We start from the raw sequence: 25,402 nt of genomic DNA, 5'->3' as shown, positions 1-25,402 counted from the left end.
CCAAGGTGGAAGGAGTGCTGGATCTGTCCGAAAAGGAGGTGGGTGGTTGTGGTGGCAGTCTCCTGACCTGACTCGGCAGCTGACCAAAGGGAGCGCTCCATCCAGTCTGAGTTTAATCTCCCTGTTCTTCCTTGCCAAAGACTTGAGGGCCAGGCAGAAGTTGCACTTCTGAGAGACCTGGAACTTTCCCAGGCAATGGACACCGCTCACAGGCATAGGAGAGGCAGCATTTGAAACCTGGCGAGCTAGGCCTCTCCTGCCAGAAAGACAAGGCTCCCCAAGGGGACAGAGAAGGAAAACAAACTATAACAACTACTAATTAATCCTAACAAACAGCTATAGGTGAAGAAGAATACAAAATAGCCAAGGCATCCTCAAGGCTGGCAGGTTGAAGCTCAGTCTCAAGTCGAGGAAGTAGAGAAGGGACAGAGCAGTTCGCCCGCACATCCCAATACGGCCTCAGTGTCTGACACAGAGGCGGCAGAGGGCGCATGCATGGGCCGAATGAGCGATGCTAATGGAAAAAACTCTGCTCAACAGCTGGAGAGGCGCATCGCATCCAGACCTGAACCGGAGCACCCATGGGGACATTATTCAATATCTTCCTAAGAAACAGCCAGACCATCACAGTGTTTGCTCATGTGCGCAAGACCTTGGGGGTTTTTTTATTTGTTTTTATTAAGTTTGCAAAGAATACAAGCGTTGCAATTAGACTATCAAATCCAGGCTGCTGGCCAACACCTCGCGGTAAAAAATAAAAGCTGTAACACACCTGACCAATTCACAAGCTTTAGAGATAAAGAAAAGTTATTGAGTAACATCTAAACCAGGGGTTTTCAAACTGTGGGTCGCCAGGGCTGGTGTTAAGACTTGCTGGGGCCTGGGCCCGAAGCCCAAGCCCCACTGCCCTGGGCCAAATTCAAAGCCCAAGGGCTTCAGCTCTGGGTGGCGAGGCTCAGGTTACAGGCCCCCCTCCTGGGGCTTCGGCTTTGACCACCCCCCCCCCACCCCGCACAGCGGGGGTAAAACCCCCCCCCCCCCCGGCCCAGGGGAGTAGGGCTCAGGCGGGCTTAGGTTTTGGTCCCCCCCCCTTGGGGTCGTGTAGGAATTTTTGTTGTCAAAAGGGGGTCCGGATTGCATTCTATTTTCCAACGCTCACCCAGACTGCTTTTAAGTGACCTAAGTCTTGGGGCTTCAGCTACTTCCCCGAAGGAAACTACTCCGACCATCTCTCATCTCCCAGGAAATCTTTCCCGATATTTAGCCCGTTTCTTAAAAATACCACTTGACAATACCGCACAGAGGTGGGGAAGATTCCTTCTATACCCTGGAGACACTCCAGTATATACCCCAAAGCAGGAGCTCCAATTACCCTTATCTTGGCTCCCAGAGATAAATATAAATACTGCAGCTGGATATTTAAAAAATGTATTCGCTTCCCCCCGACAGATACACACACAAAGCAACCTTGCAAAATTGCATTCCCTCGCTTCACTGAGGCGAGTAATATTGGGGGGGGTTCTTCATCATTGTTGTAAGAGCAGGCAACTGGATTTTGCACCAGCAGTGTAAGTGTTCATGATAATTTTGCAAGGCTGAAATACGGTACAAGAGTGACACTATCAGTATTAACACGATCAAGTTTTGCATTCCAAGGTGTTTTCATATATATATATGAATGAGGCATTAAGGCTTTTGCACCATTTTATAAACAATAGATTGCCAGCCACTTAAAAGAAGATGAACAAACAAATATGGCTATCCTCCTTGTAGAGAGATAAAAGACTGGAGGCACAGGAAGGTCAGGTGACTCACCCAAGGTCACAGCATAAGTCAATGACACAGCTGGGAACAGACTCCAGGATTTCTGACTCCCATTCCAGTGCTTCTCTCCGCTGGGCATTACTGCCTCCTTCTAGCAATGGATTCCACAGGCTCACTACACCCTGCCTAGAGGAATTTCCCCCTTATATTTATTCATCGTTTTCTGGCCATTATTTCCAGTCACATGACCCTTTCACATTATTGGACAGCATTAAAAAAAAAAAAGACTGTCTAGTCTCTCTATATCTTAATTGATAACGCCTATCTCTACCCCTTTTAACATCAGACCCATCCACCATTATACCTGAGCAATGTCTCCTCCCCCCCGCCCCCCAACTGGCTGATGATGTAAAATTCCTAATCCTAATACCATGAAGCCAGTATTGTAGTGTCAGACTAACTACCAGGGCGGGGGAAGGGTGACAGGTTGCACCTCAAGGCTCTAGAAAATAATTCATGCAGTAACATGAAGCCTGGATCCAGGCAAAATTATTATTACACAATGCTCATGCCTAAATGAAGCTGACGTATTTAAACCCTAGAAGGCTGCAGTGGCGTGGTGTGCTCTTCCCAGGCTACCCGAATAACTTTCACATGGCTGGTAAGACAAGCCTCTGAAACCAAAGACACTCAGGGCAGCCTCCGCTGCATATTTCCACGGCTCTTCCAGTGCTTAAGAGGACACACGCATTCAGTTTTGTTTTTAAAAAGAAGTTTCCGGGTTTATTTAATATTTCAAAGAGGCTTAATTAGAGGATTACTGGGTTGTTTATATACAGCTGCATTCTGAAGGCAAACCAAATAAAACAGCCTTGCTGTTGTAAACTCTGGTCAAGGCGTTTGACTAGCACAAATTTTGGGACGCTTCAGAGGTTTCTTGCTGCATTGCACCTAATCAAACTGGAGAATTAACTACACCGGCCAAGATTTTTCCAAAAAGGACTAGTGGTTTAAAGAGGCTTCAAGTTCTGGATGTTCAACTTCACACACCTGAAAGGTGCCTGAGTTTTAAAGGGTTGGAGCAGAAAGTTTTCTGAAAATCCAGACCCTTTAAAGCATTTCAAGTTGGACTCCCCAAAAATGGAAGGGTTCAAAGATACTCTGCACTTTTGGAAACTGACCTGTGTTTATAAGAGGCCAAGGTTTCATACTTGGGTGCCTAAAGTCAGGTTCCTAAATGTGCATTCAGGTATGTGGCTTGATTTCCAGAAGCACTGAACCTCAACAAATATGACTGAAGTGACCTGGGTTCAAATCTCTGCTCTGCCATAGACTTCCTGGCAAGTCACTTACAGCTTGACAACACAAGGACAAAAACTGGAACGGGTTCAGAAGAAAGGTACAAGAATAATTCAATATCTGAAAAACCATGTGTCACCTCAAGAAGCTCAATCTATTTAGTTTAGCCATGAGAAGACTAAGAAGGGACTTGATCACGGTCTGCATGTACCTATTGGGGAAGAGATCTCGGATAGCTCTTTTAATCTAGCAGAAAAAGGCAGAATGAGAACCAATGGTTGGAAGCTGAAACTGGATAACTCAGGTCAGAAATAAGGTGCATCAACAAAACAGAAGGCAGATATTGGATTACCTTTAATTCAATACTCAGACAAAGTACATTCACCCGCAAAAAACACCCCTAAAAACAGTGCACCTGTCCAACTTCACTGAATACTAACATTTGATAGACATGCCTGGTCTGTTAGATGTGTGTACTGAGATTTCACTCAATGTAATAACCCTCACTAGAAATCAGACAGGTGTTACTGATGCCATAAAATGGCATCATTATAACACCCAGATAAACAGAAAAACCTGATGACTATATTCCTATAGAATGTCTCTTCAAAACAAAAGCTAACAGCTGTAACGAGGGTTCTGTTTCTGATGCTTACATGGCAAGGATTTGTAAACTTGTTAAAACTCCCTAAATAAACAGTTCTTAAAAAAAAGAAAGAACATGCCGTTTAACAGTCTGGGTAATTAACCATTGGAACAACTTGCCTAGGGATGTGGTGGAGAACCTAAACACTTGGAGTCTTTAACTCAAGGCTGGATGTCTTTCTAAAAGACATTTAAACGGTCATTACCATCGCCTGAGCCAGGAGAAAGCCATCACAAATGATAACCTACGTCTTCCCAGTGCAAAATGGCTACGCTTCTCATTCCTTCTAGAATCTGGATGGCTGTGGAGGAAGGGATATATTGTAGCTGATTGGCTCTAGAGTAGGGTGACCAGATGTCCCGATTTTATAGGGACAGTCCTGATTTTAGGGTCTTTTTCTTATATAGGCTCCTATTACCCCCCACTTCCGTCCTGATTTTTCACATTTGCTGTCTGGTCACCCTACTCTAGGGCCAACCTTTTCCTTTCTTTTAGTAGCACAAGTTTCATTCAAAGAGACACCAAAACCAACAAGGGGGAAAAAACGTGCAGCATGCACATCCATCCAGAACTACACGGAGAGGTCTCGTCAGCCTGGAAACGATCCCTAGCAAAAAAAATTAAGGGAGGGGGGAGGAAATCACAAATTAAGTCAAAGTCCCTTTCATTCCTGCATAATCAATCCTACACTCCCAGCAGCCTCAAAGGCGAACATGTTGTAATGAGGATTTTAATGTAATCTGTCAGTAGACTACACTTCTAAATGCTAGTGCTTTTCCAACAACACTACTCCTTTACTGAAGAGCTACAGAAGTGTGGTTTCCTCCTCCTATACCATTGTGGAGCCAACTCGCCTCTCCCTTACAGTGGTGTGAATCCAAATAGCTCCATGGAAATCAATTTACACCGATGAGAGATTAGAATCCGACGCCATATTTCCCATTTCAAAAGGGTGGCAGACTTAACGCAGGTCTTAATTAGGCTCTTACCAGGTAAGACCGAGGGAAACTGCTAGGCGCAAGACAGCTCAGTACGCTGGCTCCTGCGAGTGGAAGAGCGACGTGCGGTTGCGTTTGCCGCGGTCATTCCCAGTAGAGCCCTGTAGCTCCTCAGATATGTGCGGTATAAATCTGGTAGCCACATACGGCTCTATCCATCGACCGAGCAGTGTCTACACCGGGGGTTAGGTTGGTTTAACTGCGTCGGTTGTGGTGTGGATTTCTCACCCCCCCCCCCCCGAGCAATGTAATTATACCGACCTAGCGTCCTAATGCAGACCAGGACTCAACAAATAACAAATAATAGAGTTAACAGAGTGAAAGTTATGGTTGGTGAAGTGATTTGAGATACCTTTCCATAGAAAGCGATTGTGTTTATTTTGTAAGAGCCGCTGCTCCAACTTTAAAAAATACATGAAACCGATTCCCCAGCACCAGCTCTCGCTCAGCTGTTTCTCCATGCGATAGTGATCCAGCCCACTCTCACGGTAGGAGCGGATAAGCTGGAACACATTCAAAGCAATTCAGTCAGATGCTGCATTTTTCAAGGTCTCCCATGGAGCGGTTTTGATTCAAAGCTTTACGAGGTTTTGGTGCAAGGGACTACGCTTCATGCAGTATGTTCAACGTGCCGGGTCGTTGGAATTTATACCTAGCAGCTTCCTGTCGAGTCCACAGTCACCCCTTGCTTTTGGCAGGGAAGCGTCAGGAGCATAGGTCAAGGAAGGCAAAGGAAACAGGCCTGCTGACAGTTAACCACGTCGCACACATTCTAACCACACAGACAAATATCCTCCAACCTGAAAACACGACTTTGCCTTTCCAAAGCACCTTAGCAGGTACATGCTAAACCCCATCACCACCCATTCTGCGGCAAGTACATAGGAAGCCCTTTTACAACACGGAAATTGGACGGTCCCAATGTACATGTTTCTCCAGCACCAGTGTAGACATAAGAACGGCCAGACTGGGTCAGACCAACGGTCCGTCTAGCACAGCATCCTGTCTGTTCATTCCCCCACATGCTGCAGGGGGAAATGAAGAGAACAGGGCAATCATCAAGTGTTCCCATCCCCTGTCGTCCATTCCCAGCATCTGGCAGTCAGAGGCCTAGCTATCCTGGCTAATACCCACGGATGGGCCTGTCCTCCGTGAACTTATCCAATTCTTTTTTGAACTCCGGGATGCTTTTCCTTAGCACACTAGCTCAATCCGAGATACTGTCTCAGGAGTACGTCTACCCACGTGGGAAATTACACCTCGACCTCCAGTGCAGACACTGCCCACGGGGTAAGCTTGAAATCGAACCCAGCAGTGCCCCCATATGGCCTCTCATGCTGGATGGGCCAATCTCACCAGTTACTTGTTAACATCTTGGCTTCTGATGAAAAGCATTATGTAAGAGCTACGTATTATTACCACCTCCCGAGTTTTATAATGACCACCACAATGATCCACAACAACAAGAGAGACTGTTACAGGAGATACACAGGAGAAAGAGATCTGTGCAAAAATGGCTTTCTTGCTGGAAGCTTTTAATTTTTTTTAAAGGCATCATCTTTGAATGATTTTATAAGACAAGCAAACATTTTTATCATCAGCTGAAGTATTTGTAGCAAAAAAAACAAAAACAAACAAACACCCACAAAGCACACACAAAAACCAGGACTTCTCTTAGATATTCATAAGATGGCAACACTTTCACAGATCTTCTTGTTCAAGCAGTCCCCCGGGTACTGCTATGTAGCCGTTGACACATATACAAAAGGATCCAAATTCTTCGTTAAAAAAAATTATGGGCGTCCCAGTCGTCATTTGGCATGAAACCAGAGCAATGCAGGTTCAAAGAGGTTATTTCGGATACCACCCACGCAACTGTCACTGTGAGACAAGGAAAAGGGAGGCGGGGACACACACTAAGCAAGTCATTTCTCCATGTGTGATCACACACTTTTTGCCAAAGCAAAAAGCTGCAACAGATTAGTTCAGGATTGCTGCAGTGTCTGAAAAGGGAGGAGGGTGAGCCACAGGACTGGGAATCAGGACGTCTGGCTCCGCTGCGTGACCCGGGCCAGTCACATCCCTGCTCTGTGCCTCAGTTCCCCCATTAGTAAACAGGGTTTAATCTTCCAAACATTAGTGCTTTGAGAGCCTTTTTGGATCGAAAGCATCCAAACGGGATTGCCGAACGGTATTATTTTTCGAAGGCCAGGACTGGGTAGAGATAGGGATTCTGTCTAACATAATCCAGCATCTTTCACCAATGCCAGTTATACACCAAACCAGCCAGCTCTACTCCTCTTACAAGTGAGCCACTACCAGAGACACACGTGAGCCACCATACAGATTAGGCCATCCAATTTGTACAACGGGTAATCCACTTTGCTTTCGTACTGCTCTAGCCATTACCCATACGCAGCCCTGGCCAGAATGAACGGAGAACAGAAGCCTCGCAGACCCAATGCAACATTATATTTCCAGCTACAAACCATCACGTTGTTCCGGCTGTCCTAAGCGCCTAACCCTGGAAATTCCACTGTCCCACAACATGGATTGTACTGAATAACGGAGCTCCCAACAGGGAGTGCTATATAAATATACAGCTTATTTATAGAGCTCGAGAGCGAGCTGCGTTCCCTTTTTTAAGGACAGGTGGAATCTCAAGGCCTCATGTCTATAAGGCCAAATTCATCCGTGGTGGAATTCCACAGGGCTTGCACCAGAGTAATTTGGCCCCTTTGTATTCCCCCCTTTTATCACAGAAGTTTTACCCATCTCGGAGTGGTTTCCCCGTTATGCTATTTGGGTGAGGGGCTCATTTGCAGAGGAATTGAGCGCAAGGGCAAGTCAGATATGCAGCCTCGGCTGGAATCCAAGTATTCAGCCAGGACTACACTCCTTATTGATGTCACATTAGGGAATCAGCCAACGACAGACAGCAAGAGACTTTTTTCCAGCAGCACACGAAGGATGTGGAGCTATTCTTACCGCACCCAACATTTGTTGCACAGATGCCAGAGCACACAACATCATCCGTACACAGAGCTGGGTTTCAAAGCCCGGTCGCGCAGACTGTCGAAAGGCCAGGTTAGGAAAACAGAACATGCACTTTTCCCTCTCCCTAGAGGCCAGGCACTCATGACTTCATCTCAGGAGGAGATTCAGCCACCTAGAAACCAGGAGTACAAACTTCACCAAACAAAGCTAACGCCGGGGAACTAGCTTGGCTCCTTAGCACACGAGAGACCGTGACTAACAACTTCATAAAGACAGACATAGCCCAGTGACTCCACCAGGATCCAACGAGCTGTACAAGTTTAGTAGTGCGGTGGCTGGACTTGGCCAAAATGCTGGCTTTGCCTTTCTGCTGCACAAGGTTCCTACTGAGGCAGGACTATGGGGAGGGAAAGGGGCGGGGAAGGCAGGCATGCAAAGAATGCAAGAAGATCTGACACGGGCATCTCCAGCTATGCTACCTAAATAGCCCGTTAATTACGCACATAGACTAGCACTCAGCTTTTCCCCAAGCCATTATGCTGGTGGAGCAATGAGGCTTCAACATTGTTAAGTAGCAAGTCAGGGCATTTAACCGAAAAGGAGTAAAATCCAGTGGCATCAATTCCATCAACCTCACAATCTTTAATGTATTTAACACTTCCTTACCTCCGTGGGATGTTGAGCATAGTGTTCCCACTGTACAGATGGGGGAAAACACACAGAGAAGTGAAGTGACTTGCCCAAGGTCACATAGGGAGTCTGTGGCAGAGCAGGGAATTGAAGCCAGGTCCTCCAAGTCCTAACCACGGAACTATCCTTCATGTCTAAATTCAACCCTCAGCAACACCCTTTGCAATCCCCTGTGGGTGTCTCCACACTACCCCTTGCTCCTTCAAACTCCCCACCCGTGCAGATCCACCACTGGGAGCGCTAGCTTAGACCAGCCCCCCAGCGGGTTGTAGTGGGGAGAGGGGGGGAAATAGGATGTGCACAAATCAGTAGACACAATCACAACTTGCAACCTGCCTTGCCTTTATGAGGTTGCACTTCTCTGTATACATTTCAGCAGAGGCAAATGTTAAGGAGGGACAAGATAGCGGCTTAATGGATTTTGATTAGGAGCTTTTCCCCGTATAAGGGGCAACCTAGAGGGGGAGAGGAGGGGGGGGGCACACTAGCGCTTGCTGGAGAAGCAAAGAATCAAGTGACCGAAGCTGGCAATCGCTGGCGGAGGAAAGGCAGGAGTCGGCCTTGCCATGGGATAACAGGTCGGATAGGTGGGGAGCTCTAGTTCAGGGAGGGATTTGAAAGTACAGACAAGGTGTGTGCGTTGGATGTCGTGGAAGGGAGGAGCCAATGGATGGACTTAGGAGGGGATCAGTCAGAGTGACAAGGCCAGAAGGTAATCTTAGCAGCAGCGTTTTGAATGGATTTGGGGGAGGGGAGTGTAACAGAAAATGGAGGTTCCTCACCCCACACTATTCACCCGTCCAGTGGGTGAAAAGGGCATTCAGTCTCCCATCAGTTGTTTGGTTCTAGGCCCCCCCGCCTCCCCGAGAGAGAGGCCATTAGCGTCAATGGTTGTTGATACAACATGCACACACCCATCCAGCAGGAACAGGGTGGAGACCCAAACCCATTTTACAAAGCCACAAATTCAGCTCCCCTGGGGTGGGTTCACAAACAGCACACCCAGAAAGCAGCCTGCAAACTCCACAATCCAAAATGCTATGGACAAACACCCCCACTCTCAGCTTTCATCACCCCCTGAACACAGCACTTGGTCAGGGTGAGCCAGACCTATTTAAAACCCATCCTCCTAGAACACAAACAGGCTGACCCACCCGAGGCAGGTTCTCCAGAGCGACGGGAGCCCCCCACCATGATGTGACGGAGCCCTGAAGGAGTAGCATGCCCGCACGGGGCCGCATCTCTTCATGCAGCCCACACTCCGCCGAAGCGGGCGATTAACGATAATGTAACAAGCTGGTAGCAGCCGAGAAGTCAATTTATGTTTCAGCAAGTCATTACCATTTGGTGCTAATTAAACTGCAAGCTGATTAGCCAAGTAAAACCTTTAATTAGCCCTTTACATCACTTACTAAAATTATAGCTTATTCGCACCCTCTAATTGTGCGTGCAGGGAAGGCAGGGGGTGAGCAGGTTGGATACAGTTCTAAAGGACTATGCTGCTGATGACAGCACTGCTAATTTTCATTAGAAAGCAGGCATTATTTAAGCATTTCTTTGTCCACCCCTGGTCAGTTGGTCTCAGACTCCATGTTCTTATTAAAAAAAAAAAAAAAAAAACCACGTTAGTGCCTACAAATCATCTTCCTTATACATGTTTGGAAGGTTGTATGGCCCTGCAGATAGGGAACTGGACTCCTGGGTTCTACTGCCAGCTTGGCTATTAGGTGTATTACGGTAGCACCCCAGGACCCCCTTGTGCAAAGCTCTGGATGGGCACAGAAAAAGATGGGGCATAACCTCACTGGGCGACCATGAGAGAATTACTGCCCTTCTGCGGCTCGTTTTTCCTTTCTGCAAAGCAGGGGCGACACTTAACCCACGCTGGGAAGCACTTTCCTATCAAAGCACTCAGCAGGTGTCACCCCCATTCAAAGCCCTTCTCTAGGCATCCACACAGTTAGCCCCCCCCAATACCTCCCTTCGAGACCCTGTCCAACTCCCCGCCTGCCTATTTCAATGCCCGCCTTCCGACACCCTCTTTGCTCCACTCCAGCCTTCCCACCTTGTCGATCCGTTTGCGTCCTTTTACCAGCCAACTTTGCTTCTTGCAGGACATCTCTTCTGCTTGGAATGCCTCCCCTGCCCTTGCAAGCCTGACCTTCACTGAGATCCGTCCTTAAAAACATCTTCTGTGGAGTCTACTCACCACAACGCTCACTTACCATTCATTACCAAAAGCAGAAAATATAGACTGACCAACCAGCAAAGCCAAATTAGCAAACAGTGATCTCTGTGCAGGATAAGTGGGGCCCTAACAAATTCACCGTCCGCTCTGGTCAGTTTCACCGTCATGGGATTTTAAAAATCGTAAATTTCATGATTTCAGATATTTAGATCTGAAATTTCACAGTCTTGTAACTGTAGGGATCCTGACCAAAAGGGGCTTGTACGGGGGGGGCTCAGGTGGTTATTGTAAGGGGGGGGGTCACAGTATTGCCCTCCTTACATCTGTGCTGCTGCCTTCAGAGCTGGGCGGTCGGCTAGCAGCCGCCGCTCTCCGGCGAGCCAGCTCTGAAGGCAGCACAGAAGTAAGGGGGGCAATACCGTAACCCCCCCACACACAATAACCCTGCAACACCCACACACACAGCTCTCTTTTGGGTCAGGCCCCCCAGTTTGAGAAACACTTGCCCCCCACTGAGAAATCTGTACAGTATAGGGTAAAACCACACAAAAGACCAGATTTGTGGGGGGGAAATGGTCAGGGCCTAAACTTTAGTTAAGCAGTCTGTAGAGTATGGCCTGAAGGTAGAAAAAGGGGGGAGAGGAGGTAGAAAAAGAAGGGTAAAGAGAAATCATAAAAGCAGAACTAACTGTAGAAACTATAAAAGACTAGACAAAAGACCAGCTTTCACGGCCCGTGACGAGTTTTTCACGGCCTGAATTTGGTAGGGCCCTAAGGATAAGTCGTCTCTGTCCCACTTTGGATAGGCGGACATCTTACTCACAATCCTTTGTTGCTGCTGCTTGATCCGGGCAGACAACTCCATTCAACAAGCCTGTTGACTTCACTGCCTCTCTGCACACCAACCATTTGCAGGATGGTATGTTGTAAGAATCCAGGGGCAGGGCTCTGGCTTTATTTGCTTGCACCCACAAAAGAGGAAGATGGATTACGCCTGGGATCGAACATAGGTCTGGTCTACACTACAGAGCTATATTGTATAAAAAAAAAAATCCGCACCCCTGAGCGACAGAGTTATACCAACCTCACCGCTCCCCCTCTCTCCCCCCTACCCACCCACCCATGGAGACAGGGCTATGTCAGTGGGAGAGCTTCTCCCACCGAGAATCCACCTCCCTGAGAGGCGGTAACTCTACGCTGCGCCAATGCAGTGTTTTATGTGTAGGCCAGCCCTAAGAGTTGGTAGTAGATACAGATCATATCAACGAGTCTGGCTTATGCCAAAATAAAGAGGCGGGACACTCAGAGTTTAAGAACACTGACCTTAATCCCCCGGCAACATTCCTACTGACTGCAGCCCACATCACAGTTAGATCACTCTTCCGAGGAGTCCCGATGGAGGACCTTAACAGGAGGTGTTAAGGGCAGAGCAGCAGCTGTAGGACTGGATTTTGTTGGCATAACCGTCCCTAGTTTTGCTTTTTGTCAGTTTAACGGATTGTAATTACTGCACTGCCCTTCCATAGCACTGTCCCTGGAAGTTTCCTATGCGCATTGCAAGCAATAATTAAAGATGCCTCAAAGTCCCCCATGGGGCAGGAATTGCCCATACTTTACAAAGGGGGAAAAAGAGGGCACAGAAAAGCGAAGTGACGTGCAGTGTAAATCAAGGTCAGAGGTGGGAGCAGAAGGCGGACTAAGGGTATGTCTTCACTAGAGGCAGAGCTTTAATGTGACTGTGTAGTCGCGGCACCAGCGCTGGGAGAACGCTCTCCCAGCCCTGTAAAAAAAAAAAAAAAAAAAAAAAAAAACCAACACCCCCAGGAGGGGAGTGGCTCCCGGCACCGGGTGCACTGTCTACACTGCCACTTTACAGTGCTGAAACTTGCAGCACTCAGGTGGGGTGTTTTTCCACACCCCTGAGCAAGCCAAGGCCTAAGAGACAGAGGGGACAAGCCTAACCCCTGAACTCACGCTTCTGCCCAATTTCCTGCTCTAGCAAGGAGACCTCAAATGTTTTCCTTACATCACTCTGACCCCAAATAATCCTTTTAGCGGTGTGATGGATTAGATTTAAAATTTTTATTAAAGCGAATGTTAAAAAAAGTATATAATACATAGGTTGAGAAAGAGTGTCTGTACATCTGGGTATAGTGCTTAGATTAGCCACAAATACAAAGTTTGTTTTTAAAAGTCATATGATATATAGAGTACATAATCCACAATAACCCAAATTGAGGTGAACAGATTTAACAATACAGTTTAGATATTAGCATCCGAATACTCGGGTACATCGCTCGTGAAAAGTTGTACAGAGATTTGGTTGTGGAAAGCAAAATATATCAGTGAGTGGAGATTGTCCCTCAGTAACTGAGAATTAGATGGGTTGTCCATTTAGAAAATAAATCCATGAGGGAAGTATTTCAGTTACTTTCCTGACCGCGCATCTCATCGGCACTCCAGCTCATCCCTCCTGATACGGCCGACGTCCGGTGATGTGTTCTCTCCCTGTCCTCTTCCATTACAGTGACATGTCAGAACGCACATTCCAGCATGTGAAAGCTACATGAGAGACTAAGGATTCCTAAAAATACCAATTACCACCGAGCAAACCGCACCAGCCAAGTCAACAGGGGGACGCTGCCACCGAAGCGTGACACGGAGTCAAATCCCCCACTACCGTGTTCAGGAGACACTTGAAAGGCAACACACAACCTCTGTCCACCTGCAACAGAATCGCCCGTAAACTGAACTCGAAGCTCACACTCAAACGCTGAATTATTTAGTCTTGCGAGAGCTTTGAAGGATTCAGTTCAAAGCTGCAGAAAGAATGCAGGAGCTCCTGACTAGCAACAATAGACAGACCTCTCCCCCCATCCCCCCCACGCAAAAAATTCACAAAAAGACAAAATCATCCCCAAACCATAAAGCACTGGTGTGGCACTCTGACCCTGTCACGGAGTGGGGGGGGGACACAAGGCCCTGCACCCCCGGCTTCCTACGATTCCCCATGACTCTCAGCCAGCCAGTAAAGCAGCAGGTTTATTTAGACGACAGGAACACAGTCCAAGACAGGTCTTGCAGGCACAGACAACAGGATCCCCCCAATCAGGTCCATCTGGGGTCCCAGGGGCACCACAGGCCCATTGAGGTTTCAGAGCCCAGTCTGGGCTCCTCTTCATTACACCAGCCAGCTCCTGAAACTCTCCCTCTCTCCAGAGTCTCTCACCCAGCCTCTCCCCGGCTCCTCCCCCAGCCTTTTGTCCTGTTTCCCTGGGAAGAGGTGTCACCTGGCCTCCAATTCCCTTCCTGGGTTCTCGCGTTACATGCTCAGGTATCTTCCCTCAAGGCCAGTCTCCCATCCCCCCAATGCAGACCGTCCCAGCCAACCTCCCCACTCAGCATTCAAAGGCCACATTAAGAACGGTCCCAGTTTGTCACAGACCCGGGCTAACAGATGATCCTGCCTCCCCAGGCCCACATAAGAAATTAGCAATCTGGAATTCTTCGGGCCAGCAAAGCGCTATTTCGGCTTCCGAAAGCACCCGACTCTTCTGAATGGCTGATTTCCATTAAGCCTGGGGATAGAGAGTGGAGCGAACAGGGCTGCTTCCATTTTAACAATTGCCTAAATCTTTGAAAGAGCAACTCCCTTGCGACACATTGCACTGGCTGAGAAAACGGGTTGTCTTTGAAACACTACAAACGCCGCCACAGCTCAATTCAGAGCACTTCTTGCTACGATCCCTCCAGTTCTCGCCTAAGCGCAGGGGAAATCAGCTTTTATTAAACAAACACAACAACAAAAACGATGCAGCCATAATCGGGCCTCACGGAAGCACCAGCACATCCTTGGGATGTTTTGCTGAGCCATAAAGGCCTTCTGAAAAGCAGCTCATTCAGAAAAGGGACCTACCACTTCCATTACGACCCACACGCCAGCCCATGAGGAGTTTGTGACCGTGGAGTAATTGATCATAAACTACCACTCCCCCAACAGGCAAAGGCACTTTGAATGCACGGTGCCTAGCACCGTGGAGACAAAGCTTCTGGTATACCCACAGTGCAAACAACTAATAATACTTCAGTTACAAGAGACGCCGTTCCTGGGAGATTCAATTTCAGTAGCGCAACTTCCCAGAGTGCAGAGGTATCTCTGGTTTTACAGGATCGGGTGAGAGTTGGCAAGACTCCCGTAATGAGCATTAATTATGCCGCTTGCATCAGAATCACACAGTCCTGTCCTAGCTGACTCACTCGTTCAGCTTTTTACAGGCACACGGGACTGGTCTTCACTGCAACGTTAGCCCAACATGACTCGAGTGTGGCCCCTAATCTGACTCTCATCCAGGCACAAAAATCTCTGGCTCGAGTTAGGTCCGGTTTTAAACTAGAGCTAGCTGGGGTCCATGAGGGGGCACGGGGTCGAAGCTCCGGTGCTGCTGAAACAAGCGCTAGTAATGCCGTGGGGGCACTGCTGCTCAGTATCACCTTGTGCTACACGAGCGTTTGCTCTCACTCGCACTAAACCAGGGATCGGCAACGTTTGGCAGGCCGGGCCGCTTTGTTTACTTGCCGCGTCCGCAGGTTTGGCCGATGGCAGCTCCACCGCTCCAGGCCAATGGGGGCTGCGGGAAGTGGCACGGGACGAGGGATGTGCTGGCCGTCGCTTCCCGCAGCCTTCATTGGCCTGGAGCGGCCAGTGGGAGCCACCATCGCCCGAACCTGCGGACGCGGCAGCCAAACGTTGCCGATCCCTGCACTAAAGCTAACTCATGTACTGATGACTCGCGCTAACTCTGCAGTGAAACAATACCCAGAAACCCATTGTTCATCTTGCTGTACAATTAGAGCATGGAAGTAAGGCCTTGTTTAAAGCAGGAAAATACAGAAATCTTCATTCATCACCAGTGCATCACCACCGGTAACAGCAGTGATAAAAGTGGAGGTACAGGCCGGGATCTGGCATTTTTCCCCTCTAACCCTGCTCAGAGTATGTCCTGGGCCTGATTCTGAGGGGTGCGGGGTAGCTGCCATTCCCTGCCCTCAGTGGAAGTTAAAGGTGCACAGCTGCTTTCAAGATCAGGCCCAAACTCACGTGCCTAGATGACATGCACAGACAAAACTGCCGCACAGCGGTAACATCCTTGATAAGTTTATGAACGGGATACGACATGATCCAGGAGGGTCCTAGGTCTTGATTCAATAGGGATCGAAATGTAACCCCTTCCTTTCTAGGCAGGCTGACCACAGATTCGCAACACACTCGACCTAGAAGAAGTCGTCTTAAAACTATGCAGCATGGTCAGGAAGTTCCTCAGCTCAGAAGCAGTCAAAGAATTATGGCTTCTAATGAAAAGGAAAGAAAGATTGAGCATGAAACAACAGAGTGAGGTCAGTGCTTTGGCCTTAGCCAACAGAGCAATGATCTGGCTGGAGAAAATAAAATAAAATAAAAAAACCACAGAGGAACTAACCCCAAATCTAAATCCTGAAGGAGGGGGACTGAGGCTGCCAAATTCCCAATGAGTAGAAAGATGTATGTTAGGGTGCAGAGAAATACTGCTCTACAGGACAGATCCAGTCATAAATCCAGATGGTGCAGAGAATCGACAGCTTCGCCTCTCAAAGATGTTCAAAGGGGGGGAGATGGTTCTTCAAGTGCTCAATTAGCAACAGAAGGATCTGCAGAAAACAGTTCTCAACTCCAATGTAAAAATAAACTTCCTCCCCCACCCCACCCTGCTGCCACCCACCGACTCCTAAATTATTAATCTGAAGAGAAAAAAATCAAGTAGCAAGGAATCAACCCTTCCCTTTGATTTCACAGTGAAGAGTATTAGATGTACGTTACATAAGTGTGTTCTGCACCCGCTACCTTCTCTACCTCAGTCTTTCTAAAACTGAACATCTTTTCTTCTGATCACCCCCTGCACCTCCTTTCTCTACCCATGCTGGCATTTCCACCATCATCCGTGCTTTCCAAACTCAACCTCGCATGAACCATCATTTCACTCCTCTCTCAACCTCCCCCATTAACTGGTCTCTCATTAAGTCCTGCGGCTTTGCTTCTCTACCACCGAAGTCCACTCGTTCCTCAAAGTGCTCCATTATTAGTAATCCGAATCACTTCTTAATTGCGGACTCTTTCTCCCTTTCAGCTCTCGCCACTCCAATCTACCTGGTCATGGTGATCTTCCCTCTCCCCTCCATGTCCTCACCTTCAGAGGAATTCAGAATCTTATCCTATCTCATAGAACTGGAAGGGACCTTGAAAGGTCATCGAGTCCAGCCCCTTGCCTTCACTAGCAGGACCAAGTACAGATTTTGCCCCACATCCCTAAGTGGCCCCCTCAAGGATTGAACTCACAGCCCTGGGTTTAGCAGGCCAATGCTCAAACCACTGAGCTATCCCTCTCCCCGAATCTTAGGGTATGTCTACACTACAGGATTAATCCGAATTTAGATAATTCGAATTTGGGAAACAGGTTGTATAAATTCGATTGTGCGCGGCCACACTAAGCACCTTAATTTGGTTTTAAACCACATTAATTCGGTGGTGTGCGGCCACACTACCCCATTAACTTAAACACAGTAATTCGGTGGTGTGCGTCCACACTAACCCTAATTCGAATTAACAAAATCGATTTAGGCTCTACTCCGTTCGTCGAGGTGGAGTACAGAAATCGATTTAAAGGGCCCTTTAATTCGAATTAACTGGCTCTGTAGTGTGGACGGGTGAAGGGTTAATTCGGATTAAGGCAGCTAAATCCGAATTAAAGTCCTAGTGTAGACCAGGCCTTACCCTCCCTTGTGCCTTTATTACTCCCTTTGTACAGAAAAGGCAGATCAGGAGCTACTGTTCTCCCTCTCCTAACATGTGAACATGGGACATTCAATAAAATGTAAAAGGTGGCAAATTTAAAACCAATAATTAGACTGTGGAACTCATTGTCACAGGAAGTCGCTGAGGTCAGGACCTTGCCAAGATTCAGAGAGACATGGGCATTTAGGTTAAAAATATCCAGAGTTCTCATAGTTAATGCTAACAAATGTAAAGGATATTAAACCTTTTGCTTCAGGGCTTGAATCAATTTTCATTAGGAGACCAGAGCGAGTCCCAATGTAGGGGATAGATTATCGCACATCTGCTCTACTGGGGAGGTCCTTAGACCTTCCTCTTAAGTATTTGGCGCTGGCCAATATCGGAGACATGACACTGGACTAGGTGAACCCTGTGTCTCTGATCCAGTCTGGCAATTTGTATGCCCTGATCGTTACATCACTATTCATCCTCTTCTCCCCACCCCAGCCTGGTACCCCCCTGGCAACCTTCATAAGATTCAGACATTCCAAGGGCAGAAGGGACCATTGGGATCATCTAGTCGGACGACCATAGAAGCTTATGTGAGCCTCCTCTCCCCCTTTAAGTCGACTCGTGCAAGATATCCATCCATCTCACGATTCCTCTCACCTGGCTCTCCCATGTCTTGTACCTCAGCTGTTCGGGGCAGAGGACAAGGGCTCTCTAGTCATAAAGCACTGTATGATTTCAGCACTGAGGTGGGGTGGGGCTTTAGATTTCGTTTTTATGTCCACGGTTCAGGTCCCGAACCCTCCAAGGGGGTAGGAACAGAATCTGAGTGGTTGTTTTTATTCAGCGTTGTCAGCCTGCAGATGAACTGGGGTCGGAACTCAACCAGAGAGGGCTTTTGGAGAAGGCTGAGGGTGTGATACCCGGAACAAGAAAGAGACGGAAGAGAGGGCTGGCTGGCCTCGTTCCTGTCTGATTGATTATTATACTGAACGAACATCAGGGTGCCTAGGAGTCTTTTTTACTATTTAAAAATAATAAAAAGAAACAAATGTGATCATCACAGTGTTGGGTGGTTGGAAGGCTCCTTGTCCCTCATGCTTCCCAACTGAGAAAGTGGCAGTTCCCCTCACTTAGGAGCCTACATTTATTACTTTTGAAAACAATCGGAAGGGAGGGGAAGGTCAGAGAGAGACGGTTAAGAGGCAACTTGATCACGTCTACAAGTACCTATGTGGAGAGAAGATATCCAATACTAGGCTTTTTAATCCAGCAGACAAAAGGCAAATGAAGAGCCAACAGCTAGAAACTTAAGTTAGTAGAGTTCAAAATGGGTTTCTTTTTTTTTAAATTAACATCAGTGGCGGCTAACCACTGGAACAGATTACCAAGGGATGTGGTCAATTCTCCATCGCTTAAGAGTCTTCAAATCAAGATTTAGAAAGGCAGACCAAGATATACTGTAGTTCAACCACAAGTTGTTGTATTAGATACAGGAATCACCCAGTAACATTCTCTGGCCTGTGTTATGCAGATCACAACTAGAAGATAATCAATGGTCCCTTCTGGCCTCAAAAATCTACACTAAGTTTCCATGTATCCTGGCAGGGCAGAGCCGGAGAGAAGAGAGATACACAATGAGACACGTGCCTAACGAACAAGAAGTCAGCCAGAGCACTCTTTGACAAGCAAACATAAAAGAAGTCAGTTGCACCATCTTGCCATTGGAGATACACCTGCAAAGAAACAAACTGCAGAATCATGGGAGCGGCCAGTCATGACAATCAGCCGTTCCCCAAAGCAGTAGTAAAGGCATGAAACGAGGCCACCAGTGGAGCAAGAAGAAAGCCTAGTGATTTGTATTTATTTATTTTTTAAGAGTTTCCGCCTGGTGGTGCTGATAAGTGTTAGCAAAAACAACTGTCATCCAAACACATGCAAATAAAATACAAAACTAACTGGGTATCTGAAAAACATGTGGGTGCTGGAACAAACATGGGGGGGGGGGCGGGGAGGGGAGAGCAGAGACCACATTTCCACTCAGTGGAAGTAAAGTGTAATGCAAGTGGACACTGATCGTAATCACATTGGTAGCGTCCCTGGGATCGGTCTCCAGTGGTTGGTTTCATGCCAAACACGAAAGCGAGCAGCAGTGTAAGGTCAAGTAATGGTTTATGATCATATATTTGAGTTTCAGTTCCCATTATAAACCCTGCTTTCAATGACTGAAACCAGCTTTACTTTTCAGGGCAGGGAGGAGGTGTGAGGGCAAAGTCAAAACAAGCATGAAACTAACAAACATTGGAGAAGAGACACCAGACAAATGCCAGGAAGCGCCTGGCTAGATATACCAGCCCCAGCTTGATTCACAGATTATAAAGCCATGTTGTAAGTAACATGATGTTGTCCCGGGCACATATTCATCCATCAACAAATCCAAACCTTACGGGGCTGTGGGTTTTTTTTGGTGCTTCACATAATGTTTCTGTTTGTCCATTCAATTTAGTCATGGTTTCAAGAAAACTTTCCCCAACCGCGTTTGCAAGATGCAAAGGCCAATCAATATAGTCAGCTAACAGGTTTATTCCTTTATCAGAAAAGAAAGCACTTTCCTTCCAAGGGTGCCAGGATTAGTTAATGTTTTTACTGGCAGCAGATGACTAAGCCCTTGGCGACGTCTCAGGCTGTGTTTAGGGCTTTTGTATAAAAAGCATTTTTCAAAGCTACTAAGGTCCTTTGTATCCTCCTTTAGCCACTCTTTGCAGCTGTTTATTTTCAATAAACCCAATGTCCACCTGTTTACTAGCCCATTGTGAAAGATGCTGCCCATTTCAACTTGCAACCCTGAAGAGCGTCCAGGTGATTTTTACCAAGTTCAGCAATTTTTAATTGCAAGTAAAAAGTATCCTGAAGTCTTTCAAGTTTTGTATGGTTCTTCCCTGCGGGAAAGTAACTGAGTCCCAGACCCTCAAAGGTATTTAGGTTCCTAACTTCCAATGGAAGTCGCCTTTGAGGATCTAGGCCTCAGAGCCCGGTGACCCAGAGAAGAGGATTCTTTGTATCTCATTCGTCAGCTTAACCCCAGCACAGCCATCAATGGTTGACTGGTGGCCTGCGGAAAACAAATTCAAATGAATGGGTGGGTCCCACATCATAAGATCTGCCACCATAGTTGGCACTGGCCATCTGCACTGCTGGCAATCTCAGCAGAGGCTGCTGCCCCCTCTTGCAAGGGTAGAATGCCCCATGGGCGCAGTTCCCATCCCTAGTGGAAGAAGGACCATCAGTAGAGCCCTGTGCGGATACAAACATTTGGATCAGCAGCCGATCCGCAAAGATGGTCAGCAATACAGCCACGGCTGCAGATATAAAGCAGATATCCGCAGGGCTCTAGCCATCAGGTCAGGGCTGAGGCATGGGAGCAGAAGAGAAAATACTTACCCTGCTATTGCCTGTGCTGTCCAGGGATAAAGAGGGGCAGTTCTGCACCCATGGCTGTCAATGCTGCACCTTGCCCTGGCATTGGGCTTATTTAAGAGGTAACATTAGATAGTGGTTAGAGGACAGAGGCAGGAGATGAGGCTTTTTAGTGTTCTGCTGTACAAAGTTGGTGACAAGTTCAATTTTGGGCACCCAGTTTGAGGCGCTGAGCATTCACATCTCCCACTGAATTCAGCACCTCTGAAAGTCCAGCCCAAAGCATCTCTCCTCAGGGACTCAAAAACCAAATGTCACTTTGGAAAATGGTGGCCTCAAGCGCTCCATGATTCAACTCAACCATCATCTTACCTACATCCCTCTCCACCCCAGGTGTTTCATTGCAATTCTCATGCTCAAGGAGCTCAGTATATTTTTTAATACTAATCCTGAGCACTTTAAATATTTAGTAGGGCTGTCAAGCAATTACAAAAATTAATCACGCTGTTAAACAATCACAGAATACCATTTATTTGTGGATGTTTTCTACATTTTCAAATATATTGATTTTAATTACAACACAGAATACAAAGTGTACAGTGCTCACTTTATATTTATTTTTGATTACAAGTATCTGCACTGAAAACAAACAAAATAGTCTTTTTCAATTCACCTCATACAAGTCCTGTAGTGCAATCTCTTTATCATGAAAGTGCAACTTACAAATGTAGAATTGTGCACAAAAAAACTGTTCAAAAATAAAACAATGTCAAATTTTAGAGCCTGCAAGTCCACTCAGTCCTACTTCTTGTTCAGCCAATTGTTCAGACAAACAAGTTTGTTTACATTTGCAGGAGATAATGCTGCCAGCTTCTTGTTTACAAAGTCACCTGAAAGTGAGAACAGGCGTTCTCATGGCACTGTTGTAGCCGGTATCACAAGATATTTACGTACCAGATGAGCTAAAGATTCACATGTCCCTTCATGCTTCAACCACCATTCCAGAGGACATGCATCCATGCTGATGATGGGTTCTGCTCAATAACGATCCAAAGCAGTGCAGACCAACGAATGTTCATTTTCATCATCTGAGTTAGATGCCACCAGCAGGTTGATTTTCTTTTTTTGTTGGTTCGGGTTCTGTAGTTTCCGCATAAGAGTACTGTTCTTTTAAGACTTCTGAAAGCCTGCTCCACACCTCGCCCCTCTCAGATTTTTGAAGGCACTTCAGATTCTTAAACCTTGGGTCGAGTGCTGTAGCTATCTTTAGAAATCTCACATTGGTACCTTGTTTGCATTTGTGAAATCTGCCGTGAAAGTGTTCTTAAAATGAACATGTGCTGGGTCATCATCTGAGACCATTATGACATGAAATATGTGGCAGAATGCGGGTAAAACAGAGCAGGAGACCTACAATTCTCCCCCACAGAGTTCAGTCACAAATTTAATTAATGCATTTTTTTTTTAAATGAGTATCATCAGCATGGTAGCATGCCCTCTGGAATGGTGGCCGAAGCATGAAGGGGAATACAAATGTTTAGCATATCTGGCACATAAATATCTTGCAGTGCTGGCTACAAAAGTGCCATGCAAATCTCTGTTCTCACTTTCTGGTGATATTGTAAATAAGAAGAGGGCAGCGTTATCTCCTGTCAATGTAAACAAACTTGTTTGTCTTAGGGATGGCTGAACAAGAAGTAGGACTGAATGGACTGGTAGGCTCTGAAGTTTTACTTTGTTTTGTTTTTGAGTGCAGTTATGTAACAAAAAACAAAAATCTACATTTGTAAGTTGCACTTTCACGACAAAGATTGCACTACAGTACTTGTATGAGGTGAATTGAAAGATACCATTTCTTTTATCATTTTTTACAGTGCAAATATTTGTAATAAAAAATATACACTTTCATTTCAATTACAACGCAGAATACTGTACAATATATATGAAAATGTAGAAAAACATTCAAAATATTTAATACATTTCAATTGGTATTCTATTGTTTAACAGTGCGATTAAAACTGCAATTAAACGCGATTCATTTTGAGTTAATCACATGAGTTAACCGCGATTAATTGACAGACCTAATATTTAGAAAAACTGAAAGCTATTGGAAAAGCAACCAATTAACATTTCAAAAGTGTTCTTATGAACTGCTCCTTCCAACTGCAACAGCTATGTGGAGCTAGCATACAGACCTGGATTCATTCTCAGACCCGCTTTTGAGTGGCTATAATTGCTAACCCAACGCATCCTCCGTACGTGGCAGCTCCTGCCGGCCAGAGATATTGAATGGGTTAATTATCAGCGTGGATTGAGTTACAAACCAGGACACTGTCCGCTTTGAAATGTCAGTCATAAAAAGCAACCGTGACGGCAAAAATATCCCAGAGCACATCTGCTGATCAATGTGCCTATATAGGAGGGTTAAGCTCTCTCCCTTTGTTACTCTAGGGTACTGATGTCTATCTATTTATTTCCTAAATAAAAATACCTTCAGCGTTTGCAGGCTGAGCCTTACTTAACTTTTAATTTACACTTGCATTTCACTTGCTAACAATTAGTGGCATCTCCACTCAGACTAATTGAAGCTTAGACTCTCCTAACGGAGACAGCTGTTCCCAGCGACTGTCATACACAGCGCAGTTACCAAACACAGAGGAAAAGAGCCAACTCCTACAAAAACACTCCAACAAGCCATCTGGGGGCTTGGAAAGTTTTATACTAGAGTGTTTCTGTAGCAGTAACAGTCCCATTTTACCGATTTCCCCCACCAGCATAATCTTTCAGGATAAATAGCACTGTTTGCCCTCTAAGCCTCATTTTGCTGAGACCTTGGTTATCCAAAATTCCCATTTGCCAGACACAAAGTAACACCCCTCAACCGTCAAATCCCCTATGTATTCATTTCCACATCTCCCTCTTCTCATTCAAATAAGTGAGGTTTGACTGCATTCGGTAGCGGAGCTATGGTAGAATATGCAAAGCTGCAGAGGGTACTTTAAAGTACTGTCTTCACTACGTGTTATCTGGGGATCAGAGCAATCCGGACTCCTGGGTTGTACTCCGAGCTCCGGCACCCATTTGACACAAGCCAGTCACTCTCTCTCTGCATCTCAGTTTCTTACCTCAGAGAGGGAGGTAATTCTTACCCAACTCTACTAAGCATTTGGAGATCCTCAGATGAGAGGCACCACACAAGACTTTTCTCCGAGGCCCCCTGCCACACAGTAAGTGGTGGCGACCACAGATGCTATATATTTGGTATACGGGTTTGACACGATGTCATGCATCATTTGGAACAGTCCTGCCCACCCCTCGCAGCAGCATGTCACATATAACAGAGCCCCGACTTTTCTGCCATTCCTCCCCCCATCCATTCTACTGACACCCTCCAACCTCTACGAGCCTTTCTAGTTCACCCACCCTCAGAGCATCCAGGGGCCTCTTCTCTACTCATCTACACCCTGATCTCCACCCTCTACAACCCCCGAGTCCCTCACCCTGCCCAGCCACACACACATGCAGCCCCTTCTAGTACCCTCACGTGCCCCAGTCCCCTCACTTACCCCTTCAGTGGCCTCTTAACCCCCCCCCCACTTACCTCCTCTCACCTCCCTCAAGTCCTCTCTGCCCCAGCTGCCCCCTCCCGGCACATGTGCCCCATACATGCCCCCAGCTCCCCTCTATACTCCCACCTTCAACTCCCCCTTCCTCTCAAGTGTCCACTTCCCTCACATGCCCCCTTCCCCCAGCCCCACTCCGCTCACACATCGCAGCCCCACACAGAGCCCGGCGCCAGTACAAAAAATTGTATCCGGTGCCGATCCGCGAACGTGGCCCACAGACATCCGCAGATTGGCGGGGCTCTACGTGCACACACAGCGCTCCCCCACCCCCACTCACCCCATGCCTTCATATCCCCCTCGTGCCGACAACCCCTCAGCTCCCCCGCCTCTCTCAGCCCCTCCCCAGACTCCAAACCCCCACATACCGCTCAGCTCCTCTCTCACCCCCTCCCCCACCTTGATCCCCCTCCCCAGCCCCCAATCCCCCACATACCCCTCCGCTCCTCCTCTCTCACCCCTCCCTCACCTTGATCCCCCTCCCCAGCCCCCAATCCCCCACACTCCCCCTCTCTCACCCCCTCCCCAGCCCCCCCACTCCCCCTCCTCTCTCACCCCCCCTCACATGCCCTCTCCCCCAACTGTGCCCCCATCTCAACCCCAGCCCCCCTCTCTGCCCCCCACTCCCCTTCCCCCGCCCCCACACGCCCCGTCCCACCTGCTCGGGGGCTCTCGCGCTGTCTCCCCCCGGCTCCTGGTCACTCCGCCGCCGCAGCCACCATATTAGGAACCAGCCAACATCCGGGGACACCCCCCTCCTTCCTCTGCTCTGCCCCGTTCCCCCGGCAACAGGGACCGCCTCCTCGGGGGGGGAGGCAAACCCGCCCCCACCTCCCAGTCTCCACCTGTGATTGGCCAGAACCGACGCCGCTCTGCGAGCGCTGCCCACTCGGGGGAGGGAGGAAGAGAGAGCTCGCGTCGTTCTGCGTCCTGATTGGCTGGAGGAAAGGCTGATTGATGGGAGGA

General features: G+C 47.4%; 1 protein-coding gene across 1 annotated transcript in view; it reads right to left on the bottom strand.

Moving 5' to 3' along the window:
- The window catches only part of PAK4 (p21 (RAC1) activated kinase 4), a 95,699-nt gene extending 70,529 nt beyond the window's left edge, over positions 1–25,170 (bottom strand). The window contains exon 1 of the mRNA XM_026658840.2: positions 25,095–25,170. The gene's annotated coding sequence lies outside the window, so the exon portion shown is untranslated. The remainder of the gene's footprint in view (positions 1–25,094) is intronic.
- Positions 25,171–25,402: the final 232 nt, after the last annotated feature.

This window comes from Terrapene carolina, unplaced genomic scaffold (assembly GCF_002925995.2).
Source record: "Terrapene carolina triunguis isolate 2854851 unplaced genomic scaffold, T_m_triunguis-2.0 Scaffold517, whole genome shotgun sequence".
Taxonomy (NCBI): domain Eukaryota; kingdom Metazoa; phylum Chordata; order Testudines; family Emydidae; genus Terrapene; species Terrapene triunguis.
Note: the sequence above shows the minus strand (reverse complement) of the source record. Positions and strands in the feature narration are given on the sequence as shown.